This window comes from Sciurus vulgaris, assembly GCF_902686455.1.
Source record: "Sciurus vulgaris genome assembly, chromosome: 7".
NCBI lineage: Eukaryota > Metazoa > Chordata > Mammalia > Rodentia > Sciuridae > Sciurus > Sciurus vulgaris.
The window spans coordinates 113,733,119-113,750,831 of NC_136467.1; positions in this window are offsets into that span (position 1 = coordinate 113,733,119).

A 17,713-nucleotide genomic window follows, 5' to 3' on the forward strand; every position below is an offset into this window, starting at 1 on the left:
TCCATCCAGACCTGCAATCCTTACCACCCTGGCTCCCTGCACCTACCGATCCACCGCAGCTCTCACCAGTCAGAATTGCTGCTCAGAATCAATCTCCGGCTGGACCTTCCTGCAGTGGAGACAGCCTAGCTGGATGCAACACTGGGTAACCCCACCCAGCTCAGCCCTACCCAGCTCAGCTTGCCTGGGTGGGGGGAACAATGAAGTGACAGCTGTGTTCTGGCACCTGGTGTATTGAGGGGAGAGGGCAGCTGGGCTGGCCCCCTTTTCCAGTTTGGAAGGAGGAGAGGAGGGAGCTTGTGCAGGAATTCCCCTTGCTGGGTGTAGGCCTCAGAGTTGGGATCCAAACAGCACTTCCTAATTGTGTGTCCTTAAGTATGTTGACTCTCCTGGGCACCAGTCCCTTCATCTGCTACCTCAATGGCTGAGAGGAACTGAGAGGAGGAACTGAACTGGACAATAGATGACACTCACATGTTCAAACCTCAGATACAGTAAGGCAGCAGCTGTGGCACACTTCTTAACACCAGTCCTACTCCAGTGGACAAGACAGGGAAACCAGGACCAGGTGGGAGCAAGCCCTCACCTGGGGGCAGAAAAGTGGAGACAGTCCATTCATAACTGGGCATACATTCCCACTCAGAGACAGAAGAGCGACACAGAGGTTACATTCCCACTCAGAGACAGAAGAGGGACACCTAGTTCAGGACCCTTTTCTCCACCCGCTTTTCCCTCCTTGACATTAAAGGAGGGTCCATAAGGTAGCCAGGTGTATCTCATTGGGTTTACAGGCAGGTTTTTGTTTGTTTTTAAATACTTCATTATCCTACTTTGAAAATTGTTATAATTCCAGCCTTCTTAGACTCAAATGAGATAATGGCCTTGACGTATTGTATAAACTTCAAGGCTTTGAGAATATGATCATTTATCAGCACCCCACCAGCAGCTGCTGTCAGCATTGTCATTGTTGTCATCTCCATCACCATCTAAGACCTCGAAAAAAGAAAATTTGCAAGGTCAGAAAGGCCTGTCTACTTCTGTGTGGAAGAAGCAAGGGAAAAAGAACAAAAGAGTATACATTCATAGGCAGAATCTTCCTCTTCTTTTTTAAAATATTTTTTAGATGTTGATAGACCTTTATTTTATTCATTTATTCATATGTGGTGATGAGAATCAAACCCTGTGCCTCACAAATGCCAGGCAAACGCTCCACTGCTGAGCCACAACCCCAGTCCTCTTCCTCTTCTTATAGTCGCTTCCTGAGGAAGTTCAGTGGCCATGTGTTTATCCCAGGGCTGTAAGCAGGACACATTGAATACACGTGTATGCCAATCCTGAGTTCGTGATCTCACTCAATTCTCACCACCGTGGTGCAGGGAAGCAACAATTATAACCAATGAATAATCATTGAGGAACTTTAAGGTTTGGGGTAGTTAAGCACATAATCCAAAGTCACACACAGGGTAAATGGCCTGATTTACCACATTCGGTAATGGCCTCTAGAACTGCCCTTTTCCTGGGTCTCCCCAGTTGTGTCTTTCCAATTCCTTTGGCCAAAATTTGGAAATTATCCTGGACTCCTTTCTTCCTATGGCAATTCTCCATCCATATGAGCAAATCTGATGATTCCATTTTAAAAATATTAAGAATATGCAGCTGGGGATGTAGCTCAATGGTGGATTGCTTGCCTACCATGCTTGAGGTCTCAGGTTTTGTCCCCAGCAACACACACACATACACACCACACACACACACACACACACACACTTTTGAGGCCAGAAAACTAAAGACTTGTCATATGATCTTGTCTGCAATACCTATAGATTTAGGTGATTTTATTTTGAGGCTCCCAAAATACATTGAGGTTCCTGGGTCTGCCAGGAAGTGACATTCCTTACTCACCTATAAGACAATTGTAGAAAGGAACCATGTATTTAAGATTAGGAACCATGTAAAAAGACTAGTTTATTCCCTCACCCCTAAGGATTTTAATTGGCTTCATAAACTCAACTTTAGTTTCTTAAAACAATTTGATCATATCTGATCCTATTCATATTTTCAAATGTGACATTCTAATCAAAGACTTGGTAACATATGCAATGTTTCTGTGTCCTGTAAGAAACAGGTTCTTATTGAACCGTGAAAATAAAACATTCACTAAAAATTTCTGAATTCTGGAGATATCAGGGAGAAAAAGGAAATGTTTAATTTTATCTTATGAAGAATGTACTTTATCAAACTACTGAAAAAGTTTCCTCAGATTCAATCAAAAACCTGTACTTTTTAGAGTCCACTCCATAGATCTTGAAGACAAATCACAAAAGCTTTAGGAAATCATCAGAGTAAAATAATGACTGTCTGTGGATCACAGATACTTAAAACGATCATGGTTTAAGATCTGATGAACCAGGCATGGTGGCACACACTTGTAATCCCAGCAGCTCCAGAGGCTGAGGCAAGAGGATCACAACTTCAAAGCCAGGCTCAGCAACTTGGAGAAGTCCTAAGCAACTTTGGGCTGGGGATGTGGCTCAGTGGTTAAGCATCCCTGGTACCAAAAAAAAAAAAAAAAAAAATTCTAGTAAAAGTTCATCATAATGCAATTAAAAAGGAAATTTTATAATTTCTGTGGCATGTAATATTTTAAGATAACTAGTATTATGACTGATATGTAATATATTCCATTATATCATGATGTATCAGATTTCTAGGAGTTTTATACAACTTCTTTCATACTTACATTAATAACATTTATCTATACATATAATCTATAGAAGGCTTAGCATCACTTATTTGATAATGCTCTCCACATAATTTAAATATCAGATTAGCCTAATTAAGGCTGGGGGTGTAGCTCAATGGGAGAGCATTATGCTTAGTACAAGCAAGAGCTTTTAAAAAAAAAGCCTTATTAGTTTAACATCTCTGTTTTTTTAAGGAGAACAAATTATTTTGAGACATTCCAAGGGCCCATTTGGAAAATCTCAAAGTTAGTTTGAGGTTAAAAATAAAAAGACAGTTTAAAATTTGATTTTGGACACTATCAAAAGGTTTAGAGCCAGGTATGGTGGCACAGGCCTGTAATCCAGCTTGAGAGGCTAAGGCGGGAAGATTGCAAGTTCAAAGCCAACCTCAGCAACTAAGCAAGGCCCTAAGTAACTCATGAGACTGTCTCAAAATAAAATAAAATATAAAAAGGGCTGGGGGTGTGACTCAGTGACTAAGCAGTCCTGGGTTCAATCCCTAGTACTTAAAAAAAAAAAGAAAAAAATTTTAGAACATTCGATTAAATAGGATCATAGATCATTGTGAAATAATACCAGAGTGAAAGACAAACATACAAAGTCACGTGATCATAGAAAACTTTTAAAATTGAAAACATTCAGTATTTTGGGTTTTTGTTTTTGTGTGGCACTGAGGATAGAACTCAGGGCTCCAAACATGCTAGGCAAAAAGTCCACCACCGAGATACACCTCCAGTTCCTCAGTTTTACTAAGTAATCAAAAAAACTAATGAAGATCATATGAAACACAGGAAATTATTTTGATAAAATAGAATTACTCCCCTTAGGCAGATTATTTAAGAGATTACTTTCACAACCTTTTATCAAAAGCAGACCAGCCAGAGTTCCAAATACAAAATAATGATAAGGAGATGGAAACATTAACTATCCTGATTGAATCCGTACACATTGTACATATGTATGTAATTATCACACTGTACCCCATAACAATTAACATAATAATAAAAAGAAAGGAAGAAAAAAGTGAAAGAGCACACCAATGCTTCAAGGAAACCTTGTTCCTCCCGGGACTCTCACACACACATTGGGAGTTGAACCAGGAATGTTCTACCACTGAGCCAAACACCCAGCCCTTTTTATTTTTTTATTTTGAAATCGAGTCTAAGTTGCTGAAACTGGCCTTAAACTTGGAATCCTCCTGCCTCAGTCTCCCAAGCAGCTAGGATTATGAGCGTGCACCACCACATCTGGCCAGTTTCTTAGTTTTAACTCAGTTTTATGATTGTAAATATCTAGTTAAGGTAAAAAATTTGGGAGCTGGGGTGCAGCTTTGCCATAGGGCATTTGACCAGCTCATGGGAAGCCTTTATTCCCAGCTCCAAAAAAGACAAGAAATTATTTGACTAGTAAACCTAGTGGAATAAAAGTTGTCTGTCTGCATTATATTAATGCTGACAACTTTGGGAGCATATCCATTTTTACAAAACAACAATACTTGTTTGCCATAGATTATCCAAGTGTGTGAATTTAAAAAGCATTGAGCCAGCAGCTAGGACAGTAATGCACATTTATAATTCCAGCTACTTGGGGGATGAGGTATGAGGATCACTTGAGCCCAGGAGTTAGAGACTAATCAGACTGAAACACCTTGAGATCATGTCTACAAAAGAAACAAAAGCCAGGCTTGGTGGCCCATGCCTGTAATCCCAAAGCAGCCTAAGCAACTCAGTGAGACCCTGTCTGTAAATAAAATATAAAAAAGGGCTGAGGATGTGGTGCAGTGGTTAAGCACCCTGCATTCAATCCCCATACCAAAAAAAAAAAAAAAAAAAAAAAAGCATTAGGTGAACATCTGTGTATCCAAGAGGGTGCTTAATTTATGTATATGCTTTTTTACAATTTAATTTTGGCAACACATGAGAAATATCCCATATATCACACACATGCATTTAAGACATATATATACATACAGACATGCACATCATAGTTTTTATTTTAAACCTTTAACCACATGGCATGTACAGTAATACAAAACTCACTAGTTTATAAAAGAATAACCTGATCTAAACTTTGCATCTGGCAAATGCAACAAGTTAAGATTACTTGCTCAATGGCTAAAGCTTTTTACTATTTGTGGAAAATATTTAAAGTTTGCATTTGCCCAATTTCTAAATAATTTTCTCCCCTTTCCATTTCCACCTATCTCTTTACCAGTCAAGGGACCAATCAAAAACCTGATAAGCCTTTTTTCACTTAAAACTGATTAGTTTTTTATGACTTAATCACAGATTTGTAAGTCATCTCCAAAGAGGGCACAAAAAGATGCAGCCCTTCCAAGATTCAGAGCCACTGCCAGAGTCCCCTGAGAATTGGCAACAGGCAGTAGGACACTTGCTGGGGATAGTTACAACCTCCATTTCTGTAAACTATGTTCTGACAAAAAAATAAGACCAGTGGAAAAACATTGTCTTTCCATGGGAGGGTAGGGACCAAATGGGTGCACTAAGTCAAAAACTCACACAAACTGCTTCTCATAAATGTCTTTGACTTACCCCCACCTTCCTCCCGCCCCTGGCCAACTCTCTTCACATCTCCCTAAAGTCTGCTTGTCATAAGGGATGGCTCTAAGATAAAACAGAGTAGAAATTTTCCATTTCAAAGGCACAGAAGAGAGGCTGGGGTTATAACTCGGTTGGTAGAGTACTTACCTTGAGTGCACAAGGCCCTAGGCTCAATCCCCAGCACTGCAAACAAACAAACAAACAAACAACAAAATAGACCAGAAGAAGGATTGAGTTTTCTTCCAGAAAGAATATGGGGGCATAACTGCCTATTATTAGACATCGGTTTTGGGGGAATTCCTGAGTCTCTTAAAGTTCAAGTGACTGAAGGCTGGAATGGGTAAAGGAATGGGCTCATAGAGCTTGCTCACCGGGACCTCACTGTGCAGTGAGGTGCTGTGTTTTGTGGAGCAATAAGAGAGCACACACAGCAAGAGGAACTTAAAGGGCCCTGGCAGCAGGAATATCCTTTAGTTTCTCCTGCCAATTTAACCTAGATGTCTCAGGCCTGGAGATGATGCCAGAGTACTCTGTAATCCCTCAGGAAAACAGGAAGTTAAAACAGGCAGCTGGGGATTTAAGGGACTTTCTTTTTGGAGCTGAGGAAATGGGAGCCAAAGGAATGTACTGAAAAGATGGGACCAGATTTTGAGGAGGAGAGCTTTGGGGGCGTCCAGAGATCTAAGAAGTTTTCTGGAGGTTCAGGGACAGGGAGTTGAGGGCAAATATAAGAGGATGGAGAAGGGGAATTTATGGTGGATTTGGATTTCAACTTTTGTTCTAACTTTGATTTCTGTGGATTTTTTGTATTTTTGTTTGTTTTGTTTTTTTAATCTCGTTAAGGAAGTCTGTAAGTCTAGCCTTTGTATTATTTTGCATCCTCTGTCAATTTGATCTTCCCATGGGTATCAATAAGTCAGTTGTTTAGCATGAGAGTTTCAATATTTTTTTTCTCAAATGTGACCCATTTATTTATTCAAGGAGCAATGCAAACCAGTAAACCTTTCATGCAAAGACTTGGAGATAACTTTCTAGGCTTAAAATAAATCTTTACTATGGAGATGACTGGTGTTCCTGAAGTTGAAGCCTTCTTATATGAAAAAATTCACTCCCAGAGACAGACTAAGTAAAAAAGAGCTTCATGGCCACAGGCAGTTAAGAATAATATTTGTGAAATGGTATTTCCTGTATCCAACAGAGTGTCTGGTCACATACCTGCTAACCTATGACACCCAAGTAGCTGAGTCTTTTCTAGGACTAACTAAGCAATGAATTTTGAGATGACATTTGCCACTAAGGGACTGGGGCCTCTTATTAAGATAAACTCTCCTGAGAGCTGGTATAGTCAGATAAAGAGAAGTCTACTTGTCACTTCATGGATCATTCTCCCAACCTATTAGACTAACTGCCTGATGCAAGCCGATATTAGCAACCCCTAACCAGAGAAACCCAGAAAGATCATTCTCACTGGTTACAAAGCCAAACTATCAGGATATAAAACAAAGAGAACTTTAATCTATGATGTCATCCTTCTTATGACAAAGGATGCAAAAGATGGAGACACTGGCCTTCTCTAGAGGGAAGGGATCAGAAAACAATAGCTCACATAAAAAACACACAAGGCTGGGTGGGGTGGCACATGCTCCTAATCCCAGAGGCTTGGGAGGCTGAGGCAGGAAGATAGAGAGTTCAAAGTCAGCCTCAGCAACTTAGTGAGGCCCTGTCTCTAAATAAAATACAAAAAAGGCCTGGAGATGAGGCTAAGTGGTTAGGTGCCCCTGGGTTCAAAACCTGGTACCAAAAAAGTAAAAAACAAAAAACACAGGGCTGGGGGTATGGCTCTGTGGAAGAGTGCTTGCCTGGCATGCTGGAGGTCCTGGGTTCCATTCCCAGCACCACACACACACACACACACACACACACACACACACACACACACACAGACCAAAGTCTCAAGAGCTAGTTATAACACAAATGTTTTCTAGATTTAGAAAGGAGGATAGACATGGAAACTCTTACCACTCTCACTTTGCAGACAGAGATGTGGGGACCTGATGTGGTAAGAATCTTACCTTCAGCTAGCTTTCCGTCAGGGGTCCCAGAATCCTGTTTCTGCTTTAGTCCTGGAGTGTGCAGTCCATCACTAAGGTCCATTTGTGGTTGCCAAAATGTAGAGAAGGGTAACCAATGCTTCCTTCTGTACTTCTAGGTTCTTTGGCTGGTCTACAAATTAAATTGACATAAGACAGACTAACAGGAGAAAAAATATCATAATCACATATGTCTGCATGGAGTCCCATAAAAATATAAGACCCTATGAAGCAGCCAGATGATGGAGACTTCTGTACCATCCTGAGCTTCAGACAAACCAGGGCTTGGAATTTCTGGGGTATGATGGAGAAAAATTAAGGGAGGGGTAGGGGAGGAAGGGGGTGATGAATAGAGACTTCCTTGTTATGTGGATGGAACTCTCTAGGGGCAGGGATAAAAGTTGTCATGAGCAGCTCTCTCCCTGACACACACCCTTTTACTGACACAAATTTCTTTATAGATATAAGTTTTCCTTATAAAAGGGCAAGTTTTCAAAGATACTCCTGTGCCTGCAGTTTTTTTAAAATAATCAATATGCCAAAGAGTCAGATTTTGCGGTCTCTTACAATCATTTTTTTTTCTTTTTTTTTTTTTTTTGGTGGTAGGGATCGTACCCAGGGCCTTATGCTTACAAGGCAAGTACTCTACCGACTGAGCTATCTCCCCAGCCCTCTTACAGTCATATTTTGAGGGTGTATACTGAGCCTCAACAGCACCTACTATTGCTTCTGCCAACAAGGTTTTTTTTTTTTTTTTTTTTTTGCACCGGTGATTGAACTCAGGGGTTCTTAACCTCTGAACCTCATACCTAGCCCTATTTTGTATTTTATTTAGAGACAGGGTCTCACTGAGTTGCTGAGGGCCTTGCTGAGTTGCTGAGGCTGGCTTTGAACTCGTGATCATCCTCAGCCTCCTGAGCCTCTGGGATTACAGGTATGCACCATGGTGCCAGGTTCTGCAAAGCTCTTCATCCAGGTATGGACAGGGCTCCCCGTCTCATCCCCGTCAAGTCTTTGCCTAAGTGTTACCCAACCATCCTATTTAAATATACACTGCACCCACTCCTTTTGTCCCCATCTCCCCTCATCTTTCTCTGTCTCCACAGCAGATCACTGTCTGACATGCTAGATATTTTGCTTCCTTATCTTGTTCATTATCTGCCTCCCACACCAGAACGTGAGTTCCAGAAGAGTAGAGACTTCTCTATTTCTCGTCTCTTTTGTCTGCTGCTGGGTCTCCATTGTTTGTCAGTTAACATTTGTTGTAAGAAAAAATAAATGAAGTTCTGTGTGGGGATCCAACACTGGTCCTGTTAACCCCAGAGCCTTGCTAAGGTCATGAGCTCCGTCAACCCAAACATGCTCCCAGAATGTGCGGGAGCCCGGAGCTGCACAAATAGCTAGAGACAGCCCTTGGGGAACAGGAAGAACACACAGAACCAAAGGGGAAGAAAGGCAGGCCTGATGGCTCCCTCTGAGGAACCCAGGAGGCCCCACTGAACACTGCTCAGATCTGTGATTGATGTGACTTGGGCCAAATCACACTGTCTTCTCCGTCTCAGTTTTCATAGCTGTGGGATCTTTGGGCCCTGGGCCTGGGCCAGATACTCCGCCCTATGACACTGCCTCTTGTAACCAGTGAGGAATTCCAGGGGACTGAGCGGGCAAAACAGGTAAAGGAAACAGGCTATTGTCTCTGGTAACAATGAGGAACTGCAGCAGCGAGGGAATAGAGGCAGGTGCTGGGTTCAAGTAACAAGTCTAAGCTTAGCTACTATCCCCCCACCCCGGCCTGTGTCCATCTCCTCCCATTCTCACATTGATTAACCCCACTCCATTCCTCTTGGCCTGCCCCAGATCATTCTCCTAAGACAGGGAACTAAGGGCTGTACTAAGAATTTCCTGGAAAGATAACCATCCTGGCTGTCAACAGAGTTGCCAGGGAGCAGTTTCTTCTAGTTCCTGGTTTAGCATTGTGTAATGGGCCTGCACTTCCCTGACCTCTGTCTCCCAGGCTCTGCTGGGGGGTGGGTAGACAACTTTGAGGAAATCGACCAGACCTTCTGTTTCCTTGAGGTCAATTAAAATACAAGTGTCTGAGAGCTGGGCACAGTGGCACATGCCTGCAACCCCAGCAACTTGGGAGGCTGAAGCAGGAGGATTGCAAGTTCAAGGCCAATCTGTGCAATTTAGTGAGACCCTGCCTTAAAATAAAATAGGACTGGGAATATAGCTCAATGATAGGGCACTCCTGGGTTCAATTCCTAGTACCACCAAAAAGATACAGTGTCTGGGTTTCAAACTGTGAAATGAGATCTTTGAACTAGACTCTAAGTGACCACTGAAAAGTCCACTTCCCTGGTCCATTCCTCAGGTCCTCAGGGCCATTCAGAAGCATAATGGAGACACCTACCACCCTTATACACGAGCATCAGTTAAATGGGCCACTCATATTGACAACAAACATTGAGTACCTACTGCATGCCAGGCTTGTACAAGGTACTGTGGCAGTAACAAAGAGGCCCAATGCCCCCAAGAGTAGGCAGGGTGACAGCACACAGGTAAAGTGGGGATGGGGTGGTGAGAGCTCACGGCTTCTCACCGGAACCAGGAGCTGGGCTCCCTGTTCATCCCACCCCTGCCTTCGTGTTCCTACCTGGGAGTTCCAGAGCACTCCATAACATACCTAGGCTAAAACTGTCATTAAGAAGAAATGTATCTGAGTACCAACCTGTGAAATCGGTTGCAAGTGTTTCTACGTTGGTCACTTAGCTCTGGATTCACATGCTGGCTCTGCGCCCCTCTCTAGTGCTGCCCTGAATGCCTGACAGGCTGTACAGTGCACAGCGGAGATAAGAGTCACTCTCTGGAACTGTCCTATATGGTGGCCCTCCTCCCGAAAATACGAATTATAATACTTAGTTATTAAGAGGTGGGGAGAATACAAAGCTCAGAGTTTGGTCCTTAGAAGGTGTTCAATAAACATTCATATCCTTCCATCTTTGCAGTTTTTACCTCCCAGCACACTCCTGTGTCTGAGGCCAGCTGAATGGGCTGCTTCTTAGAAGCTCAGGAGAAGCCACTTGGACCAGAGGCTGGGGTTCAGTTAACACTTGAAGGATTGATGGAGATCTGTGAGGCCTTGGCCCAGCTTCAGCACTGGCCTGGAGTCCTTCCCATTTGTGGGAGGTCGAGGACAGTGCTGACCCCCAAATAAGGAGTGCCTCAAGGAGTCAGGGAGGCCTCATTTCTCCCAGGGATGCCTCATCAGGCCGGGAGATCCAGGGAAGCTGTTGCCAAGAAGTAGGTGTGGAAAGCTTTGTGCAGGAAACAGAGTGGCCAGGTGTAGGCAGAGTACTCACCCAGGAACTGGTAGCTTGGCTCCACCACTTAGCACAGCACCTTTCTGCCTCAGACAATAGATTTGAAACCATCTACCCACGTGGGGCTACGGTAGCATCTGAGGCCTGACTCCAACAACTGAGAGAACAGACTGTGGTTCCTCCACACCCACCAAGTAATTCCAGGCAGCAGGACCCACACTGGACATGCTCATAAGACATGAGTAAAAGGAGTCAGGGAAGGGGCTGGGGTTGTGGCTCAGTGGTAGAGTGCTTGCCTGATATGCATGAGGTACAGGGTTCGATCATCAGCACCACATATAAATAAATGAATAAAATAAAGGTCTATCAACATCTAAAAAACGTTTTTAAAAATTAAAAAAAAAAAGGAGTCAGGGAAGTAGATGCTGCCCAGAGTTAACTAGAGCTGACAGGTGGGGCCTTTCTCTATTCGTGGGAACAGTTGCCTTGACCAGAGGAAGGGAGGTGGCTCAGGAGTGGAGCCATATAGAAAGAAGCCCATTGTCCCCACGGAAACAGTTGTCACTCTCCCCAGACTCAGCTGGCAGGACCCAAGGGTGAGGTGCAAGCCCTAAACCCTCTGGCAATGCCTCACAAGAAATAGTCAGCTGTTGGAGCAAGACAGCTGCTCCCAGGACAGTGGGAGAGAAGGTGGTGAATGAAGGGTAGGGAGAAGGGAAGGAAGGACATGCCTAGCAAATTCCATATGGGGAGGGAGAGCAGCAGAAACCACAGGCCCCAGGAAAAAAATCTAAGAAAGATAGAGCAAGACCCTAGTGGAGAAAGCAAACACATTTTTATAGAAGGACGCAAAAGGAAAACTTAAATACATGGGTGTCAGAATGTGTCAGAATGATGGTGAGGAGAGTATCATGTGATAAACGAAGTGAAGATGTTTGTTTTCCCCCAAGTTATCTAGAAATTCAGTGTGACTCCAATCAAGGGCCAACAGTGTTTTGTATTTTCTTTTCTTTCTGGATCTGGGTAAGCTGATCATAAAATTTATATGGAAGAAGTAAGGGCTAAGAATAGCCAGGTCAATACCAAAGAAGAAACAGAGAGGCCTGGCCCTGAGGGTGCCAATTTGGACACATTGTAATAAATTATTTGCCTCACAGGAAATAAAAGGTGCAGAAGGTGGCAAGAATAGACACCCCCTAGCGGGGTTAAGGAACAGAAGGATCAGAAACAGGCCTAAGAACATGTGAGGCAGAGGGGGACTTGCTGGTGAGTGAAGAAAGGACATGTGTGGTCAGATGTGGGGCAAGGACTGTCGGGCACACATGGGGGTAGGGGAGATAAGGTTTGACCCTTTGGCACATCAACTAACTCCAAAATTTCTGGTGGCATTAGAGACTTGAATGTGACAAGTAAAACATAAAAAATAGGAACAGATTTTTAGGAATTTGGAATAGCACAGAATTGTTCATTTTATAGATTTTTATAAACTTTTTGTTATGGTAATTTTTTTGTTTTTGTTTTTTTGATACCAGGGATTGAACCCAGGGGCATTTAACCGCTGAGTCCCATCCCCAGCCCTTTTTTGTATTTTATTTAGAGACAGGGTCTCACTCAGTTGCTTAGGGCCTGTCTAAGCTGCTGAGGATGACCTTGAATTTGCAGTCCTCCTGCCTCAGCCTCACGAGCCCCTGGGATTACAGGTATGTGCTATGGCGACCAGCTTGTTATAGTAATTTTCATAGCTATTGGACTAGTCTAATGAACACCCATGTATATGCGTCACCTATTTCAATAGTAGATCAGAAACTTTCAATGACTAAAAAAGACACTATACAAGGGCTGAGGACATAGCTCAGTTGGTAGAGTGCTTGCCTTGCATGTACTAGGCCCTCGGTTCACACTACAAAGTGAAATGACAACCTCCCACAGGCTGAGGGGAGAAATGTACAATACACATAACCAAAAAAGATTTAGCATCACCGGGTGCAGTGGTGCGGGACTGTAATCCCAGGGACTTAGGAGGCTGAGGCAGGAGGATCCCCAGTTTTAAGCCAGCCTCAGCAATTTCCCCTAAGCAACTCAGAGAGACCCTTTCTCAAAATAAAACACAAAAAAGGGCTGGGGATGTGACTCCGTGGTTAAATGGCCCTGGATTCAATCCCTGGTACAAAAAAACAAAACAAAAAAAACAAACAAAAAAAAAAACAGATTTAGTATTAGTATTGATTATAAGCAAAAATCTTTTATAATCATTAGGAAAAGGACAAAAAACAAAAACAAAAAAACGAATCCTATTAAAAAAGATCAGAGGAGGTCGTTTCCTGAAGAGGAACCAGGACACTGCTCACCTACACCAGCCAATGGGGAAACGCACACTATGCCAAGAACAACTCTCACTGTGCAGCCCTGGGAGGCAGACCTCAGGGAGCACTGGAGGGAGAGTCAGATGGCATGGTCATTCAGAGGGCGATTTGGCAATATCTGGCCAACCTGGAAATGCAAGCTTATCTTCCACTTTCTCCCTTCCTTTCCTTCTTAGGCTTCCAGAAGTTTCAGCTCTGCCCCACAAAAAAGGCAGTGAGGCCTGGCAGGTAGGAGGTGTGGTACTGGGTAGAGGCTGTCTGATTTCAGCTGTCCCTGAGCATCCTCCTCCCTCCTGTCTTACCTTGGGTGTCCAGAGCCAGTCCCTTTCTGCCCTCCCTCTCTCCTCTGGCCTCCGCAAGCAGGAGGTGGTGTGTGTGTGTGTGTGTGTTGTGTGTGTGTATATGTGTGTGTGGTATGTGTGTGGTGTGTATGTATATGTGTGTGTGTGGTGTATGTGGGGTGTGTGTGTGTGGTGTGTGTGTGTGTGTGTGGTGTGTCTATCTGTGGGCCAGGAATGTGGGAGCCTACCAGAGGTGAGCAGCATCAGGAAGTGGGAACAGGATGGACACAGGAGGGAGGCCAGGGGAACCTTTCTGGATAAGGGTGACCTTGCTGTGCCACCCCCATGGCAATCTCGGGGAGCACAAACTGCTCCCCAAACCATGACCCAGAATGACTCAACCTCCCCTTGTTGCTCTTCTCTTGCCTCCTGGGGGCCAATGGAGACTGCTACTCAGTCTAGTTTCTTCTCTCCCACCTCATCCCCTCTCTTTTTTGGTGACAAAATTCTGAAAATACAAGCTGGGCATGGTGGTGCACCCTGTAATCCCCATGACTCAGGAGGCTGAGGCTGGAAACTCACTAGTTTGAGGATTTCTGGGTGACTTAGTGAGACCCTGTCTCAAAATAAATTTTTAGAAAGGACCAGGGATGTGGCTCAGGGTAGAGCACTTGTCTAGTAGGCACGAGGCCCTGGGGCAATCCCCAGTACTGAGGGAAAAAATAAAAAATCTGAAAATCTGAGAGCAAAGAATAAAACCTCATCCTAAGAGTGACAGGGACCTGGAGTAGTGGGCTTGGGGAAAGTGCATTTTTTCAAACCACTGAGAGTAAGTGCATGACAATTGTGACAACAGCCATCATGAAACTTCTGTTTAGTTCAACTGATGAGTGTTTGTTTCACTTGAATCTAATAATATGAATGTTCAAGAACAGAAAATATGAGCATAGAGCTACATTTTGAACGTTTCTCCATTCTTAGAATTACCACTTTTGTGTAATGTACCACAGAAATTACTATTACATGCTGAGCGGGGTGGTTGTGTGGCAGGTTTGGTTTGATTTTGGGGTTTTTTTTGTTTTTGTTTTTTTGGTACCAAGAATTGAACCCAGGAGCTCTTAACCACTGAGCCACATCCTCAGCCCTTTTTGTTTATTTTTTGTGGTGTTAGGGATTGAACCTGGGTTAAATGTTAGGAGAGTAACCATTATAGAAAACAAGCACTTTACAAACATGTAGTGAACAACAGCACTGTCTTTATAATATACCCAATACCTCATATTCCTTCATGAGGTTAACATTTACAAGTGTATGATGCATTTGGTCCTTATAACTTTCCCGAGTTCTCTTCCTTTCCCTGAGTACTCGTCTCTGACAGAAGAGTAAACTGAGGTTCTGAGTGGGCCTCTGTGACAGAAGAGAGTTGTAGGAAAGTAGTGGTGGTAGAAGGGGGTTGTGCATTAGACTGGGGCGGGTTCCTGTTCCAGTTCCAGTTCCAGTTCCAGCCTTAGTCCTGCTGGAAACAGGATGCAACACTCTGTAGGCCCAACCTTTCCTCAGTGATTCATTCAGCATTCACTGGGTGCAGGCTCTTGAAATACAAATGTCAATGAAGTGCCCCTGTCAATGAAAAGACAGTCCTGCTCTCAATGTGTGGTCAGTAGGAGCGACAGAGGAGGAAATGGGAGTTGCAATACAGAGAGGCCACTCTGGGGGCAGAGGGGTAATGCCATGCACTTAAGGAACAGGGCAGCGAGGGGCCTCGGGTTGAGGAAGGTTGGAGCAGACTTCCAGGAGAACACAGCTACCGAGCTGGGGCAGAAAGGAGGAGTGGCCAGGGAGGGAGGAGGGCTTCTGACAGGTCTCCTGGAGGAAAGGAGCAGGTTCCCTGGGGAGGAGGAGGCGGCCAGGTAGGATGTAAGCTGCAGCCTCCCTCCCATGCCACAGAGGAGACAGTCCAGGTGAGGAAGAGCCTGAGCAAAGCAGGAGGCCAGGGAGGGCCCATCTCAGGAAATGCCTAAGTGGGCCCAAGGTCTGGGCCAGGAGCAATGCGGAGGCGAACTTTGGACGTCCCTCCTGGTGGGTGGCTCTGATAGAAACAAGGAAACCAGGATCCTTTTCGGGAGGGGGATGAACTCAGGTTCCCAACAAGGTGATTCTGAAGCCCCGCCAGATCTGGAGTTTGGTGTCTGTCAGAGAAGGGTCCAGGAGGGACGGGGGACTGCTGCAGGATGAGCGGGCCAGGACCTGCTTTGGGAGGCAGAACAAGCCCCAGGAGCGACCCGGGAGGCAGGAAGGTGCAGCTGTAGACTCCCAGAGGGCCTGAGCAAGCTTAAGAAATATCTTGCGTAAATAAACACACACTGTGACACCCACACAAGGGGTTGACAAAGCAGAGGAAGTGGGAGGTGGAATTAAAGGTGTTTTGGTTTTCTTTTGTGAGCTTTTCTGTATTTTCTATGTAATCAGAAGAACAGGAGGAGAGTTTTTAGTTTAGAATCAAATGTCACCAAGAGGTCAAATGTCCCCAGGAAGATATAGACCTAGAGGGTATTTGGGATGTGGCTCTGAGAGGGGACAGGTGGCTTGGGGAGAGCAGTTCTGCTGGAATGAAGGGACAGAGTCCATGTGGCAGACATTAAAAATCTAGCTAGATCAATGACAAAGGAAAACATTGCGATTCCAATGCAGGCGAAGGTCTAATCTTCCTAAAATAGAAGTGGCTCATAGAGTTTTATAAGGAAAGCCAAAAAAGCCCACAATGAAAATGGGCAAAGAATAAAAAGAGGCAGTTCATGGAAAACAAACTGCAAGCCAAAGCAAAATATGAATATTGCTTAGTTTTACCCACAATTAGAGAAATGCCAGTTACAGCTATTCTGAGATACCATTTTTCTTCTATCAGATTGGAAATATGTAAAAATTTGACCACACGTGTTAATGAGGCTGTGGGATATAGGCGGTCTCATCCTGCTGGTCAGAGTACAAATTGGTACTGTCCTTATGAAGAATTTAATATTTATTATAATTACTGATGTATATACTCTTTAGCAAAAAAAAAAAAAAAAAAAATCCCACTTTTTGGAGTTGGTCCTATAGAAATATTTGCAGTGGGTTAAAATGGCATATGTTTAATGTTATATATATTGTAATATATTGTTTATAATAGCATAAGAACTGCTAAATAAATGATGAGGCTTCTATACAGTGGAATGCAGCAGAGCTATAAAAATAAAGAGGGGCTGGAATGTAGCTTGGTGACAGAGTGCTTGCCCAGCAGGTGTTGGGCCCTGAGTTTTGATCTCCAACACTGCAAAACAGTGAAATAAAATAAAAAATAAGAAGGAAGCTCTTACATCCTAATAGAAATATTCTCCAAGGTACATACTTTAATTGCTTTTTAAAATAAACTGTTTTAGAACAGTTTGAGATTCACAGAAAAATTGTGAAGATTGTACAGAATTTCTGCAGACCTCATGCCCATTTCCCCTGTTTGTTGGAGAATGGTGTTAGAAACCAGTTACCGGACATTAGATGTGCTTGTTGCTACTGGAGTATTGTTGCTTTTAGACAGACTAAGGAAGTATGTGTGGGTATATGAACCAAGTGTATACTCAGATCTACACATTTGCATGGGGAGTGCTGGCTGGGGATTGAACCCAGTATGCTAGTGTTCTGCCACTGAGTTATACCCCCAGCCCTTTTAAAATTTTATTGTTGAGACAAGATCTTTCTAGGTCACCTAGGTTGGGCTGGAACTTGCCATCCTCCTACCTCAGTCTCCTCAGAACTGGGATTACAGGCACTCACCACCACACCTAGATTATAAATATTTTTTAATGTAATCATCTGTACCTATACTAAGTTAAAAAGGAATTCATACTGATATCTCCCATTTAATCTACTACCACATGGATTATTCAAGCCTCCTTCCCTTGTTAATTTGTAATAAGAGATGGCAGGGAGGAAGGGAGGGAAGGAGGGAGGGGGCTGTTTTAAATGAAAAGAGGAGCGACTGTTGGCATAGCTTAGTGGTAGAGCAGGTGCTTAACAGGCATGAGACCCTGGGTTTGAACACTGGCACCCTCCCCCTCCCCCCAACACACACAGAAAAGAAAGAAAAAAGGTGCCAACAGGTGTGCATAACATCCTACTTTTTGTGCAAAGAAGGTGGAGAATTAAGTGTATGTATTTATATGTTTGTACTTGCATAGAGAAATGCTGGAAAGATGTAAAGCCATCTACCAGGAGAATTGAGGACAAGGTCACACAAAACTTGCCCACAAATGTTTATAGTAGTGTTTTTCAAAATAGTGGTAGCAGTTGCACACACCATAATATGTAAAGCCAT